General features: G+C 42.8%; 1 protein-coding gene and 1 long non-coding RNA gene across 8 annotated transcripts in view; one reads left to right on the top strand and one right to left on the bottom strand.

Moving 5' to 3' along the window:
* LOC120950136 (zwei Ig domain protein zig-8-like) overlaps positions 1-16,263 on the bottom strand; it is a 58,742-nt gene that overhangs the window by 19,331 nt on the left and 23,148 nt on the right. The window lies entirely within an intron of this gene.
* On the top strand, positions 4,542-5,240 carry LOC125906521 (uncharacterized). The gene is made up of 2 exons (XR_007451900.1): positions 4,542-4,903; positions 5,078-5,240. It is a non-coding gene; the product is annotated as an uncharacterized LOC125906521 (long non-coding RNA).

The raw sequence follows: 16,263 nt of genomic DNA, 5'->3' as shown, positions 1-16,263 counted from the left end.
ACGTGACGTGTGGCAATGATATTTGACCTAGACCACAAACTTGTCGTTGAAAGGTGATAGAGAAGATGGAGAAATCATGGTCAACAAGTAAGAGGACAGCGGTAGGAAAATCGACGAAGGAACGTGTAAGATGGATGTCCAAAATCCGAAAGGATCAAATATATTCATCAAGATGAGCTGAGCGACAGAGATAAGGTTGGGTTGCAAAAAGCAAAAAAAAAAAAAACTCTTCAATTCGATGGCGGGAGGACACTTTGGAAGAATTCATATACTATAGAGGAAAATGAGCAAGCGATATGTAAAGGGTTCGGTTTGCAGAGTGCTGTTGGGAAGATAAAGACTTGAATCGTATGTGAAGAGGGTTTTTTTGTAGCACTCAAACGAACAAGTAGAAGTGGTGAATGAGTTTATGGGAAGAAATATCTTAAGAATTGTAGCCTTTTCTTTAAGGAGGCTCTCCTAAATGCTGCGGTATGTTGGATCGATGGATTCATCTTTACAAAACTGTTCATTTGAAAAAGGGTCTTGATGTTGGGTAATTGCGGAGAAAGCCGTCGTCTATTTCCCTCGACGAATAATGAAAGGATTAAACAAATGCAATATATTTGAGATTTTTAAATATCATATTGAGCACATCAAGCAACATCAAATATCGTTCATGTTGATTGAAAAGAATAGCACTGCTTCAATAACATTTAAACGTTTTTATCAAAGCATTCATTTTCCTTTTTTATTGTGCACGATCATGAAATTCAATAAATCTAATCCAATCGATGTGCTGGTGTTTGCATTCGTTAGGGATTGGTTTATGAACTTTTGCATAGCAAAGCTCTTCCAGCTTTGCTAGTGCCAGCGTAAAAACAGGAAAAAACATCTGCAGTTAGGTGTGAATGAGTCTATGGGGGAGAGCAAAATTAAAAATGGGGCAAACAAATCGTTTTCGTCATAATCATGTTTCGCATTTTTTGTTATGTTGTGTTAACTTTTTTTTTTGCTTGCCGGAGGTCGTCCGTAGATCAGAATACAGAGTATGTGATGCAGCACACTGGACACAGTTTCAATCGGTATTGAAACCACGTGTGGGCGTAGATATACACACACACAAACACATAAAGGGAAATATGTGCCCTGGAACACAGGGCTCTTCCACTTGCTTTCGCACCGGCGAGTCCGAGGCGAGGTGGATGAATGAGTTTCATTTTTTACCGTAGGCTTCGCTATTTCCGTTCTACATGGATGCGACTGTATGATGTGGTTTTGTGTGGAGAACGCTGCCATTTCCGGCGAGGTATTGTTGCTCGACCCAAGAGAAACCTTCGTGTGGTTTTTGGTTTACGGTTGTGTAAATGTTTGTGCGTTTTTGAGTGTATAATTGGGGATGGAGACGCAAAACTACAGAAAACAATTTTCAAGAGGACAACGGCCACACAGAGGAAAGATCCACAGTTTTGTGCGGTGTGCCTTTGACCAGCAACGGGATCAACATGCCCGGTTTGCTTTGAAACTATACCGATTGTTTATCATTATAAAGAGGTTTTATTCAAATTTGCATAACACGGTGAAACAATATAGATCAGTAACGATGTCAAAAACGGCTTCCGACCATCATAAATTATGATCACAGTGCGTACGTGCGTCGGTAGGACTTAAGCCAGTTAATATTTTGTGTTGCTCTTCCTTAGCGGGGGCAACAATCACAACGGGCGCTGTGATGGAATATCGAAGAAGGGAAACTTTTTTAATGGGATTCCATCGTTTAATATTTTTCAAACCCATTTTATGCTCTCACCCTGTGGTGAATCTGTGAATTTTCTCCGCGTCCAACCGTGTAGCGGCACTGTAGCAAACTGTAGCAGTAAATTTCATGGGCATCCCACTGGGAATGGACTGCAGAGCTTTGGTAAGTTAGTCGCTTGTCGTAAATTAGGGAAACGACTAAAAATTCGGAATAGAAAGTTGAGGTTTTGGAAATTCAGCTAGAAAATACAAGCTTCCTGCTTTTAACTTTCCTAACGCGAAAGTGAATACTGCGGTGTAGATGGGGATGAAACGTTGTGCTGGAAGATGTTGGCTTAAGGCGAAGAATCGCAACTCCTTTAGCTCCGTTCGGCTACGGCTGTGGGCTCAATTGGACCTCCCTGGTGGAAGCGAATTGCGTTTGGAAGTTCCTTCTGAATGCTTCGTTACTGCTTTACCTTCATAAAACGGTCAGGGGCCTCGTTTGGTTCGACGTTCACCACTACTGCAGAGACCATGGGCTGCTCCTCCTGGCCACGGGGTCAAGTGCCGTGGAAGTAAAAGTGAACATAGCGCTGAAGGCGTGAGAAGGTATGCGGACAGTAGGTGAAGGAGAAAAATGTCCTGCGACAAGCGACAATTGATCGTCCTGGGAGTTGGGAAGGTTGTGGGTAGAAAATGTTTTTCAGATTTCTTAGAACCACCCGTATGCTCTTTTGCGTACCGAACGACAGCGAGTTGAAAGCGGTGACCGAAAAGCCGTACTAGGTGGGCGAGTGTTGAGACAGACTGGCAAATTCCGGAGCGAACAGTAACGTGCAACAAAAAGGCAAAAGTTAATGAAACATAATGAAGTTAGTCTTGGCATTAGGGGTTAACATTTTTCAACCAAAGTGCTTAAGCTGTTGAACTTTCTCGGAGGTATTTATTTTGGATATTTTGGCCATCCTCCTACATAGCCATGCGTGATAACGAGAGAGGGGGAGGGAATTGTTTGGTGGTTGAGCTGTTAATTCTAGGAGGAGCAGTATAACATCGAACAGTAAAAGATGAGCTTCAAAATCGAACTTGTGATGTGGCTGGGTGGAAGGTTACCACAATGAATATTACCATCATTTATGATATCGGAATGTGACAGTTGGGCTGTGTGCTGTAAAAATCTCATCCTTCCAAAGAACACTTTTGCAGTGGGGCGTATGAAGTTGCGAGAAAGTTTTCCCATAAACAAGTGTCGTTAAACGTTGGTAAAATCATGCGCTGATAATGGTCGGGTTTGGTAGGAACGTGAGAAACTCTTACAATATGTTTGACATAGTATTTACCTAATCCGTCTCACGATCACGTTTGCATACGTTCATGACTGATGATGCTTACAAGCGGAACCAGTATTGTGTATTGTGTATTGTAAATGAACTCAATAAAGATAAAAAGGATTTCCGTTTTCAATTCCTTTCACTTGCTCCATGTGGGCTTAAGACTCGTTGCTATCGTGATACAACAGAGCACGGTATCCCTTCATACCTCATGTGAAGCCCCATAACATAAAGGATACGGTAGAGCAAAAGCAATAACATGGGTTGTAGTTAGGATGTAACATTATTGATGCTACAACAACGTCGATGAGCGTGCAAAGTTTATTGTTATTTTATCTGAGAAAGGGTAGGTTCGCACATATAATAGGGTCGAAATCAAAATTCGTCAAAGTATGAACAATGTTAAAAAAACTTAACGAAAACCTTGCTTGATAAACATAATTGTAATTATATGGTGAGTGAAGTTTGGTTTTATTTTGTACATCAACTTATAAAATGTTGGACGTGTTAGAGATAGCTTTAATGTGCATTCATCTGTATTCCTTGCGAAGTTTGGTGTGGGAATGGGGACAAGTTACAGATACATTTACAGGTCATATGAAACAGGTGAAGTTTTGAAGTGGTTGAAGAGGAAAGAACGAAAAAAAAAAATCAACCCCACAGTGAATCTCGAGTGTGAGGAAATCATGGAAATTTGCCTACCAATGCAGGAACCATAAAATTGTCACCGTTGCTGTTGCTTCGCAAGCACATTTTGAGCGGGGTTGCCCTGTTATAGTTGCTTCTGGTATGTGTGGAAATGAGCACGAGAGCACGTTTTGAGATTTTCACACATTTCGGTACCAATAGCGTGCTTCTTGATCGAAACGATTACGTCGTCGTTCTAACCTGGCGTAATGGCAGAACGGTAGATGCGTCGCAACACAGAACAGTGCTTGTGCTGATTTGGCAAGGAAAGAACAACGTGTAAATTGGAAGCCTTGTTTTTTTCTCGTATTTCTTTTTTATTTACCTGCCAAAGCAGTGCCGAAACCATGAAAAAGGGGCCCACTCATTTACACGCACGATCATTTCGGTGTAAGAGTTTATGCTTGCAATGGATTTGCATTTTTTATGCAGTGCCAGAGGCATAAACAGAACAAGAAACGGCAATGTTTGTGAAGGTAGCATATTACTAAACGTATATCGTTGAGAGAAACGCAAAAAAAACTAATTCTACCGCACAAAAGCAAGTGGAATTTGGTTTGAAAATAAACAGCCGGAGTTAAACAGTCATTAAAATGTTGTGAACATTTAACGTGCTCAGAAAATCGAAATAAATACAACGGTTTATAGAATGTATAATTAAAGCGAAGCTTGTAGAAAGTAAATGTACATGTTGAAGAGAGTATTTACTTTCAATTTGGATCACAGTCTATTAGAAGTTTTTACTGTAGGGAGGATTAAAAATACCATTCGGAAAGACTATGCAATCGAAGTGTTTACCCGACAGACAAACCCTACTAGCAATGAGAATGTAAAAGTGTGCGTCTTTCAGGCGAGGGGCATGTAGAAGCAGGGGGAGACGGTTGGAAATACGCGGAATTACGCGGCGGCGAGAGCGTGTTTTGCTTTCTACACAGTTTTCGCACTCACACAATCACACATGTGTGAATGTGTGCGTTCACTTTCAGCCAGCGCGCTCAGTTTGGTTTTCTCGCAGCGGCTTGCTGGTGTCGGTGTCTCGCTCGCACTAGTGCAGCGAGTGTTCCTCGTGCGTTCCCTTTCTTGCTACCACACAAAATCGTCAGTACAGTTCAAGCCTTCGCAGTGTGAGGCCGCGCGCGTTTTAGCCTAAGTCCCGGGCGCTCGATGTAATTTGAAGTGAAGTGTTGAAGTGTTGTTTATTTCAATACAAATTAATACGGCCTCGGCCGTATTTTCAAGTGTTGAAGTGTTGTGCGCATTGAAATAAAGCAGCGTTAATCTTTCATAATTCAACATGAATATGTAAATTATGCTGCTTTATTTCAATGCTTTTTTTACAGTATTCAACATACACAACATACAGGCAGTAAGGCGGGTGCTTGAAGTGACGATTTTTTTAATTATTTATAATAAAAAATATGTGTGGTTTTGTGACAAGATTGTGGTTAGCGATGTGTGGAACTGTGCCTTAAGTTTCAATAAAGTGTTAAAATATCAAACGAGTTTGATGTGTTTAAGTTTTATTTCGATGCATGCGATTTTATTACGCTGCAAATCAAAGTGAACGAAAGCGCACAGCGCACAACGCGTAACGAAAGAAACGGGGGGGAGGGGTTGTCCAGCGCTACGCGCAAAGTGCGGCAACAGCGCAGCGCAAACCGAAAAGAACGCACGGGAGGGGGTGTTCAGCGCAGCGCGCAAGTGCGGCAACAGCGCAGTGCAAACCGAAAGAAACGCGAGAGAGCAAGAACAGCTGATCCGCGCATCCAGCGCAGCGCGAGAGGAAAAAAACGGGAGGGAGGGGTATCAGCTGATCAGCTGTTTTGTATCGCGAGAGCGCCCCGTGTAATTTGAAGGCATGCGAGAGAGCGCTGCGCGCGCTCACTCTCAATTCGGAAAAAAATCACTGCGCCTCGACTATGGCGGCCAATACAAAATCGACCGAACCCCTTCCCCCTGTTTCTACATGCCCCTCGCCTGTAAATTTCGCTCTCTTTGTCTGTAGGGAAAGAGAGCAAAATTTACAGGCGAGGGGCATGTAGAAACAGGGGGAAGGGGTTCGGTCGAAGTTGTATTGTCCGCCATAGTCGAGGCGCAGTGATTTTTTTCCGAATTGAGAGTGAGCGCGCGCAGCGCTCTCTCGCTTGCCTTCAAATTACACGGGGCGCTCTCGCGATACAAAACAGCTGATCAGCTGATACCCCCTCCCTCCCGTTTTTTTCCTCTCGCGCTGCGCTGGAGCGCGGATCAGCTGTTCTTGCTCTCTCGCGTTTCTTTCGGTTTGCGCTGCGCTGTTGCCGCACTTGCGCGCTGCGCTGAACACCCCCTCCCCCTCGTTTCTTTCGTTGCGCGTTGTGCGCTGTGCGCTTTCGTTCACTTAGATTTGCTGCGTAATAAAATCGCATGCATCGAAATAAAACTTAAACACATCAAACTCGTTTGATATTTTTACACTTTATTGAAACTTAAGGCACAGTTCCACACATCGCTAACCACAATCTTGCCACAAAACCACACATATTTTTTATTATAAATAATAAAAAAAATCGTCACTTCAAGCACCCGCTTTACTGCCTGTATGTTGTGTATGTTGAATACTGTAAAAAAAGCATTGAAATAAAGCAGCATAATTTACATATTCATGTTGAATTATGAAAGATTAACGCTGCTTTATTTCAATGTGCACAACACTTCAACACTTGAAAATACGACCGAGGCCGTAATAATGTGAATTGAAATAAATAACACTTCAACACTTCACTTCAAATTACATCGAGCGCCCGGGACTTAGGCTAAAACGCGCGCGGCCTCACACTGCGAAGGCTTGAACTGTACTGACGATTTTGTGTGGTAGCAAGAAAGGGAACGCACGAGGAACACTCGCTGCACTAGTGCGAGCGAGACACCGACATCAGCAAGCCGCTGCGAGAAAACCAAACTGAGCGCGCTGGCTGAAAGTGAACGCACACATTCACACATGTGTGATTGTGTGAGTGCGAAAACTGGGTAGAAAGCAAAACACGCTCTCGCCGCCGCGTAATTCCGCGTATTTCCAACCGTCTCCCCCTGCTTCTACATGCCCCTCGCCTGAAAGACGCACACTTTTACATTCTCATTGCTAGTAGGGTAATGAGTAAATTGATTCCGTTCTGCTTTTCGACCCTGTGATGTCGAGTACCAGGAATCGCGTGTTTTATGCGTTGCCAGCATTTAGTAGTTAGGTCGTTAAACTTCGTAGGATTAATGGAAGATTAAGTTTTATAAGCATTGATGGTAATGGCTATTGGATCCAAACACTGGACTAAATTTCTTTTACTGCCCTTCACAGATTAGGTCAGACCGCTTAGACAGCTAGGTGTCATTGCAACCTTATTCGATAGGCTTTAGTAAAGAATGCAACATGTTGTTCTAAAGAGGGTTGACATTTTATATCTATGTTGACAGGCGAAAGACAACTTAACGTAAAATAATTCAACAATATGAACCAGAAACACATATTTCAGAAAGGTAGAACAGCCCAAGGAAGAGGAGAGTTAATTGATTCTTGAGCAAGGTGGATCGGTGTGGTGATTTATGTAAGCTTGTGTTCAACGTGAGCGTACTGTAATGTAGCGTTGTTTGTGTATCTCTGCTTTGAGATGCCTGCATGTAAAAGAGGCCTGTAAAAAAATTATCGCAAATCCGAGATTCTTTTCGTAAAAGAAATACAGATGGGACAGATGGGATTATAATGTCATGTGAGATGAAAATCTAGGCAATCGATTGAAACGGTGTCACTAATTGATCATTCAATCTTACATTCCATATTCGTATCAAAGCATACCTAATCCGTCATTGCCGTAGGAACGTAAATCATTTAATTATCAATCCAGCGAACTGACCACAGACTAAGGGTGTAAGTCATTGAGCTTCAGTAGATTTGTTAGGTATTATGTGAAAGGGATAGAGCCGGGAGCAAACCGTACTAATCATCACAATCACGTCTCGAAGACATCGGAGCTTATTATTTATTCTGGTGCTGATTATGTTTCTCCGCTATTTGCTACGAGACTGCGAACGCTGTGTTGTGTCGTCCGGAAGCTCCCAGGTTTATCAAAGTCTCCATCCTTACATGAGTACCTTTTTTGTTCGGTCTTAAATTCGTCAGTGGTAAGATAGTGCTGTAGGGCTGCGTTCGAACACAAGTGATAAGACGAATGCCATCATCCGTCCGTATCGTACCGTTCCGTACGCTCCAAGTTGGGAGAAATGCCGGTAAGGTCAGGAAATAAATTCATCACGTCTCAAGAAGACCAAAATCAACCGTCGTTAGATATATGGCCGAAAAAAAACATAGCCAAGAAACGGACAGGAATGTATTTCATTTCAGTGCCTGAACGAGTGTATTAGCATGTGACTAAATAACGGAAAGGTTATGGTATGTTCAACCTGGTATCAGTGTTTGTAGCGATGTTTTTTCAAGTGGTTGTTATGCTTTACGCATGAATGAGGATGTGTTGGTAAGAATGTTAAGATAATTAACCTTACCTTTTCTCATTTGTACTACAGAGCATGCATGTACAAAGCTGAATGGGCATAGTGGATGAATGACCTTTGGAAACGTTATGATTTTCATAAAGACACTCAAACATTGAATAAGAATACTAAACATATTTCATTTTATCTTTGCTATCATTGACAATGAAAGTTACACGACTACATTCGCACTACACTGTTTGTCCTCAATTTCCTAGTTGATTGTCATAGAAAACGATGTATGGCTCTAAATCAAATTGTCTCAATTTGCACGGGTTTTTATCGTGTAGATGTGCGTGATACAACAATGTAGAAATTTCGCAGAAAAAGACTGTACCAAAAATATCTCCATGAGAGTTGTGATGTTGGAATTTTGATATTAGAATACAACGATCTTTGTTTTAGTGCTGCTATACTGTGCGACTGAGATTCTGAGTTCGGTAGCGTTGAGTACTCGGGAGGACACACGTACAACGTTGAAAAATGGCACCAAATTTGCATATTGAGCAGAGACAAAAGAAAATATATACAACAAAGGAGTATGGCCCAACACAAAGGCTTTTGATAAGAAATATAGACTGAAATGTTTAATGTCAATGATGAATTTTGTTCGGAAACAGAAAAAGGAAACGTTATAGATGGGTGTAAATTTGGAGAAACCATTTCTTGCATTATTTGTTTTGTTGTGGCTGTACAGCTGATCATAACAGCATAAACTGCAAATGACTACACAAACTTAGCTGCCAGGCTCTGGTTTCAGTAGATCAAGCACCATAAAGAGAAAGCAAAAGAGGATTATAGAAAATAGTGTGTGAAATACGGAACCATAAAAACTCTAAGTGATTGCGGGGTGGTGTGCTAACGATGGTAAAAATACTAGACAATGGGGGTTAGAAATTGCCGAAGCCATTTTCCTAATGCTGGCTAAGGACTTGATGATAGATTTATTTTTAGTAGAGCGGTGGCATTGGAACGATGCTTAAAATCCCATCAAGTGCTTGAAAAAGTCGAAAAGCATAAAATGTGCATTGCTCGAATGAAAACATTTGCATATATCAAGAATCGAACGGCCCGAGTTGGCCTGTGTTGTTGCAGTGTATGAATGCTGGTGTGTGGATAGACAGGAGGTTTCGCTACTTTTATGTTATGAAACTCTTACCGAGTACTGTGAAAGCTTGATACAGCATTTAAAGAGTCGATCGAAAATCATCATAGCAGCGATGGATGAAAGGAATGGAAATGAGATCCGACCGACACATGTATTGATACGTTCGCTCGAGAATCAATGTACGTTTTTAGAATATTATAGCCGGAATAATGAATAACAATTGCGATAACAATACAGAGCTGCTGCACGCTTCAAGAATGATGTACTGATATGGAATGTTATTTCAACAAATTTGTTGTTGAAAACGCAATCAGTAGATTGTTTTTTTTTTCTCGACTTAAATCGATAAACCGTGAACGCTAGCATCAGTTCTTAAGTGCTTCGAAAGTAAGTTAAGGAAAGGTCATCAATTTTCGCTAAGATTACGAAGCGGACCATCAATTATAATTTTAGCATTACAGAGCAGGACCGCACCATTCCGCACCGATGGAGCATACAAATAAGCCACGCTATTGCATCGTAGAGTAGAAATATTCGGGCAATGCAGTGGTGTCGCATGACCAACGTTCTGACAACGATCGATTACATCCACTTGAAAGGTGATGGGTTCCAAAAGTTTGTGGCCACATTTTGAGTAAAACGAATGTCGACAGCTGGAAAGTGAGCGCAACGCTGGAGCAAGCACAGTTGCGGTGAATATTCCCTTGACTGGAGTGAACGGGTGAAAGAGTTTGCCTTAAAGAAAGTGACAGAAATTTCCGCCTTTAGAAGGGCGGAAGTGAGGACGTGTCACTGTAGTGAGGCAACGGTGCCGTAGTGTGTGATGTTGCCTGTTGCGGTTGGAGAGTTGGAGTTGGTTGTTTTTTCATTTTCAATTTCTCATTTCCCCGCAGTACCGCTTGCCGGTCAGCTTTTGTTTGAAAAGCAGCAGAACGTTTTCTGCAACTAGCTTATCGCTCGGCGTCGCTTATCCGATGGCATCATACTGGATGTTATCCAATAAATCTTCCAGAAATCAATTTTGCCGTCTTCCATTCGGCAACAGAAACGGCGAATGTGCTTGTTATGGTTTCGTGCGAAGAAAGTTTTTTTTAAAACACACTTCCATTCCGCCCCAGATCCATCGGTGCCACCGCGAACTAACATCCGAGTTGCGAAGTGGTTTCCGGTTGATGGTCGTGGCAAATACGGGGCGTTTGCAGAACGGTGGTTTTTATTCGAGCACATGATTCTTCGCCAGATTGGTTCGCTTGTGCAGCGGAAAGGAAAATTTGTGGTGAAAACCAAAAATCAACAATCGGAAATAACCCTCTGTTCGGGGTTGGCCACTAAACCGTGGTGGGTAGCCGAGCAAGTAAACAATTTATGGAAGCAAAAAGATTGCTCGGTCTGATTGTTCGGTAGCACAGTGCGTGAAGGATAACATGTAGAAAAACGGGAAACAATCGAAGTTTTGGAAAGTTTTTCCTCTGCAACTAATTAGCAAAAGAAACACAAAGTTGAATCAAATACTTAGAACTCTGCAGCAAATATTGTCACCAATTGGCAATGGAGCGTGTTATCGTGAAAATGTAACGATAGTGTCACCGGTACACTATATCCTAATACATTGACCTGGGGGCTGTGAGCAGTATAGATCAAAACAACTTTAATACATTTATCGGAGATGCGTGGGAAAGTGTGGAGGAAATCTGTTGTTATCATGAAGAAACGTGCCCGGAGATTTTCGTTTCACTGTTTACTGCATGTTTATTGCGCAATGAAATGCTTCACTTTCTACCGAGTAGTTTTAAGGTTTCCGAGATTTTACGACCATTGCCTGGCAGGTTTGGTTCGCTCCCAGACCGGCACGCGATATTCTTCCACTGGAACTGCATTGTGAAGCAGCAAGCTAGTAACTGCTGGAGGGAGAGCGTTTCCGTGAGCGAGAACTGCTTTTATGTAGGATGATGTAAATTTTACTATTTTACTTGCTTCAGCATGCAATGGGGCTGTGCAATCAATGTTTTCCACTTAAAATCAACAGCCTATGGCGCTGTGTACTGGTTAAAGTCGGAAGGATCTTGGCAAGGCTGAAGGGACGGGTGGATGGACAAAGTAGATGACTCGACTACGACAGCGAAAGTCAACAAGAAAATAAAATTCTTCGTAAACCCATCATGGAGATGGCCCAATGAACGTGCCACGAGCACCGTGGCGGCTACAAAGGCTCGGCAAAGAACCGGGGAAAACAATAGAAGCCAAGCTTCGGGGCTTGCATTGGCTCGGGGCAGGGCAGAAGATAAGCGAAGAAAGAATTTATTCTTCACCACAAACTCAAGCTCTACCCAAGGGTAGTTGTAGTTTGACTTTTCTCCCTTGGCTATTCGGGGTGCTTTTTACGCCAAAGAGTGGATCGAAGGGTTGCTTGCTGCTACTGCTGCTGCTGCTGATGGGTCCGCAATCTTATCCAGTTTCAGCGGGCTTGCGGGTGGTACGCCGTACCGTGTCGTTTCGTGGTGGCGTGGCGAAACCCCGGAAGAAGCTCGAATCGAATAAATAAAATCCAGTTTAATGTATACTAGATATCAGATCAACCACTACTTTCCGTGCTTCGTTCCACGAAACGTGTGCACACACATGTGGCGGTACATGTGCCTTGGAGGGGTATGTTTTATGCGTTCGGAGGCTAGCGTTCGCATAAGGCTATTAAGAACGGAAAGGTTCATTGAGAAATTTCGCCCTCCTCCTTTCGCTCCCAATACACCCCGACACCGGTGAAGCATTCGAAATTGGGTTTTGAACTTTTCCCCAAATTGGTTTTAAGGTCAGCGTGGGGTTTTTTGTGCATTGGATTTTGCGGTGTTCGGCGTTCGGCATAGAGTTGTGTTTTCGGTTCAAAAAAGGGAAAGGAAATCTCTCCCATAATCGGTTCAGAGACGACACAAAAAATCAAACGTTTCCAATCTATTGGTTTGCGGAATGAAATGAATCGAATCATCAGCCAATAGCTTAATAGCAGGAACAATTTGGTGGAACCGGGACAGGATGAAACAGATTGAGTTGTTTTCGGTAATGGAGGATGATTCAATTAATCTTGAAAAATATTGTTTCGTCAAAACGTTTATTCCGGAAAACATAACTACGATCAGGTAGTGTCATAGCTCATTGGGCGATGCCGTAATAAGTCTGCACTTACCAAGAAAAATCTCCAATTCTTTCAAATGTGCAGGTTCATCCTACGCACACAGCCCGGGAAACCCTTGGGTCATATTTTGTAGAAGAAAAACTTTTAAATAAATTACACGGAAAACTTCCTCTGCCATTGGAGCAGTGCTTCAATTAGTGAGCAAATTTTGGAGTTTGAGATAGATTCCCAAAACAACAATTCTATCATCTGTCCTTGTGTACAAGTCTCGTGGGCAATATGATTGTTGAATAAATAGTTCGTTATATGAACTACCGCTTCTTGTCGAAAACAGAACCGTTGCTGAATCTAATTCTACCGACAAACGGTTTTATTAACATCGGTCCGGAGCAAAATAAGATGATGGAAATGGCTTTTGTTGTCACTTGATGATAATAAATATATATGTTTTGTACACAGTCAGTTTGTTGCCAAGCGTTTGTATCTGTTTAGCTCCATCGCTTTTCGGTGTTGTCTTTTGCCATCGGGCGATAACGATAAGCGCTTTTTATGAAATAGAACTTTTGTTAAAGCCCAATGAAAAATGGTATGCAAATTCATGGAAAAATAATTTTCCCTCAAGGCCCTGGTCGGCTGGAGCGAAATAAATTGACCCCCAGGATACATCATAAAGTAAGCTGCGATGCCAATTAGGCGGAACGAATGGAGGAAACTTTTCGCTCATAAGTCGATCGGTGCCGCTGTGTGCATGTCCGAAGATGGGCGTTCGAAGAAGCGTCTCGAGTTTCGTTGGGACGTGTTCAAGAAAAGGTATGATAAGCTGCCGCCGATGACTAAGAATGAGCAAGAAAGCTTCAGATTAAAAGTTCGTTCGTTCAGCAGACGTCGAGATAGCTTGTATCGTGTTCGTTCGTTCAGCCTATACGATGACGCCGATAAAAGAATAACATAAGACAGGCAGGCAGGTAGTCGTAAAGCCAACACCGAAACCAAAGCCGATGTGAGTATTGTTCTAATCTTGATTGTTGTTCATGGCAAACATTGTCGTGTTTTTGTGTGCATGGTTCCGTGGGCGGATTAGTGGCGAAGATATTCTTCCCGCCGAACGTTGGGGCAGAGCTTTCTTTCTGCCTGTTTGCCCTGATGACGTTATTGATTTTCCGACGATGCCCATCTGAACCGGGGCGTCTAAACGGACGTGCTGATTGGTTTTTGCGACGTAACAAAGAGATAGAAAAGTGTCAACGTGCTTGCAACCGGAACGGGCATAGTACATTAGCGAGAAAAACAAAGCAACAGAGAGCACTGGGTCTGGTGGCCGGCAAATTGCTCGGATAGCTGGGACCCACGAAACCCATCCCGCTGTAGCGTGTTAATGGTCCGCTTGAATCAATTACCGCTCCGTTCTGCTTCGTCTGCGGATGCGTTGGGTATGATTTACACACTTCCGTGTTTATGGACGGCTTCCGTTCTATTTGCTGTGAGGATTTCGCCAGTTCATCCTGGCTGGGACCGCTTCGGCAGCATTGGAAATTAGCCGGCAACAAATTCCATAAATTCAAACAATTCACGACTGTATTCATCATTTCCGTCATCATCCAAGCGGCCCAAAAACCGACCAGCCGTATCCTACCACAATACCCGCTCCGCAGGCAAATCCTACCCTTCGTACCCTTGGAAAACGTGCCAAGATCATTACGATAGATCATCATAGCGTTCATTAAATTAATGGTTCCGTGTGTGTATGTGGCTATTCGCGTGGCGCAAACGGCGCGAGGGTTGGTTTTGCTGTGCCCGTCCTTTTTCGCCTTCGGTTCTGTAACGCGTTTTGCGGCTGCACAAGGCGTGGAATGGGACAAAAATGTTGGCCCTGTCGCGATCCAAAAGTCAGACCGTAGGCCAAACCCTTTTGGGAATGCAAGGAAACCGCAAGCGGGAATGAAAAGACACGATGTGGCCTACTAGTAGGAGGCACCTTCCAGGCAGCAGTCCATTATTCTGGTTGCCTTGCATTCGGTTTCGGTTCGGACGATGCGCGTATCCGAAAGAAAATGAAGGTAAAAGGGCAAAGGGCAATTATGCGAGAATTATGGTGGTAAATAAATCATAATTATATCCTGCTACTCATCCCGGTTCTACCGTACCCACGGAACATTGGAACGGTGTAAGTTGGGTAGAATTAGCGAGTATGTGCGATGTGGCATGTGCGAAATGTTACAGTCCTAACTAACAAACCATTACTGCATAGAGCTGGTCCCGTAGGTCCCGGTTGTGTTCGCAGTTAGAGGAACAATCTAAACGATACTAAAACTGGGCCGCTACCACGAATCAATCAGCGTAGAGAGCATAAACGCATGGACTGTTGGGGAATTTATTAGGCATCATACATCCCATGCTAGGCGTTCGTGGCTGTATAAAATTATGTTCGGAAGCAAAGTCCACTATCTAAGTTATGACCTTGGCTGCGTTTTGAATCGTGAACATAAGATTATTAATCGTTCTATGATCAGAATACGCCGAAATCGCGGAGATAATGCGCCAAATGGTGGGCGGTTTTACAGTAAATGGTGCATGAAAGGATATGTAGCAGGATGTAGATTCCGTTACAAGCAGCAGAAAGCGAATTATTTAAGGAATATTCATTCAAGCTGATGGGTTCTAAGCGCGATTATCGCATTAATTGATGCTGGATTGTGCATAGATCCTTCTCGTAACGATAGAATAGCACTGTTGTATACATTTTCTAGCTGTTTACAGAAAAATGTAAACCACTCACAAAAAAACTTCAGCTTTAACTACTTTCACCAACACTTGATAATATTCGCGGCTTCCAAAATCGATCTACTTTCCCGCTGGGGAATCCGAAGCCTTGTTTGACAAAAAAGAAACTCAATGGAGTAACAATTCCAACGAGCGTCTTTGTTTCGATACACCAAAGGAAGCATTGGCAACAATGCCTGCAGCGTGTTTGTGTCAAGGATTTGGGTTGTTTCTTTTGTTGCATAATAATTTTACAAACAGGGTGTGTGAGTAGGAAAGCATGAGACTGAGCGAGCTAAGAGCTAAGAGGAGTAAATAAACAGAACTAAAGAGAAGGACAGAAAGTGGTAGGCCATGGCACAACAGGAACAGCAACGGTTGTACCTCCGTTTCGCTTCGTAAATATCTTACGGGCGTTGTGCTGCTATCTGTCACGAAAGAAAACTCATGCCTTATGGAAACGAGTTGTTGCTTGCCGGAAGCAGTTAAGTAAACTCGCATGTTTGTAGTGATTGTCTTTTTTCGTATAATTAACAGCCCTAAGTGACAAGCGAATGAATTATGTGAACTGCAAAGCATGATAAAAACCAAAATTTCAAGCACATAAGGTGTGATAATATTAGAAAACAATCACGTCATGGTCTGTAAAATGTTAAAGATCATTTGAAATAACCAACACCATCCTGTATTGGTGTATGGAGCATGATTTTTTATTTGCGTCTGGTCTCCGATGAAGAAAAAATGAACGATGCTTGCGTGAATTCTGTAGTATACCGCCTTTATGTGTACTCTCGTTTTATAGTGGTTTCGCGCAGCAAACAGCCAAACCGCAACGCTTTTAGTCTAGGACATTCGAGCAACAAAAGGGGTGTAGGGCTTTTAGGCTTTATGCAGGTACGTGGAACCGGAAAGCAAGGTGTAGCTGAAAATTTCCTAACCAGTAATGACGCTGACAGTAATGGTGATGATAGCGCTGGTGGGGTATGTTGGTTCTATCTTGCTGGCGTTGGTACACT

Source organism: Anopheles coluzzii, chromosome 2 (genome assembly GCF_943734685.1).
Source record: "Anopheles coluzzii chromosome 2, AcolN3, whole genome shotgun sequence".
Taxonomy (NCBI): Eukaryota; Metazoa; Arthropoda; class Insecta; order Diptera; family Culicidae; genus Anopheles; species Anopheles coluzzii.
Note: the sequence above shows the minus strand (reverse complement) of the source record. Positions and strands in the feature narration are given on the sequence as shown.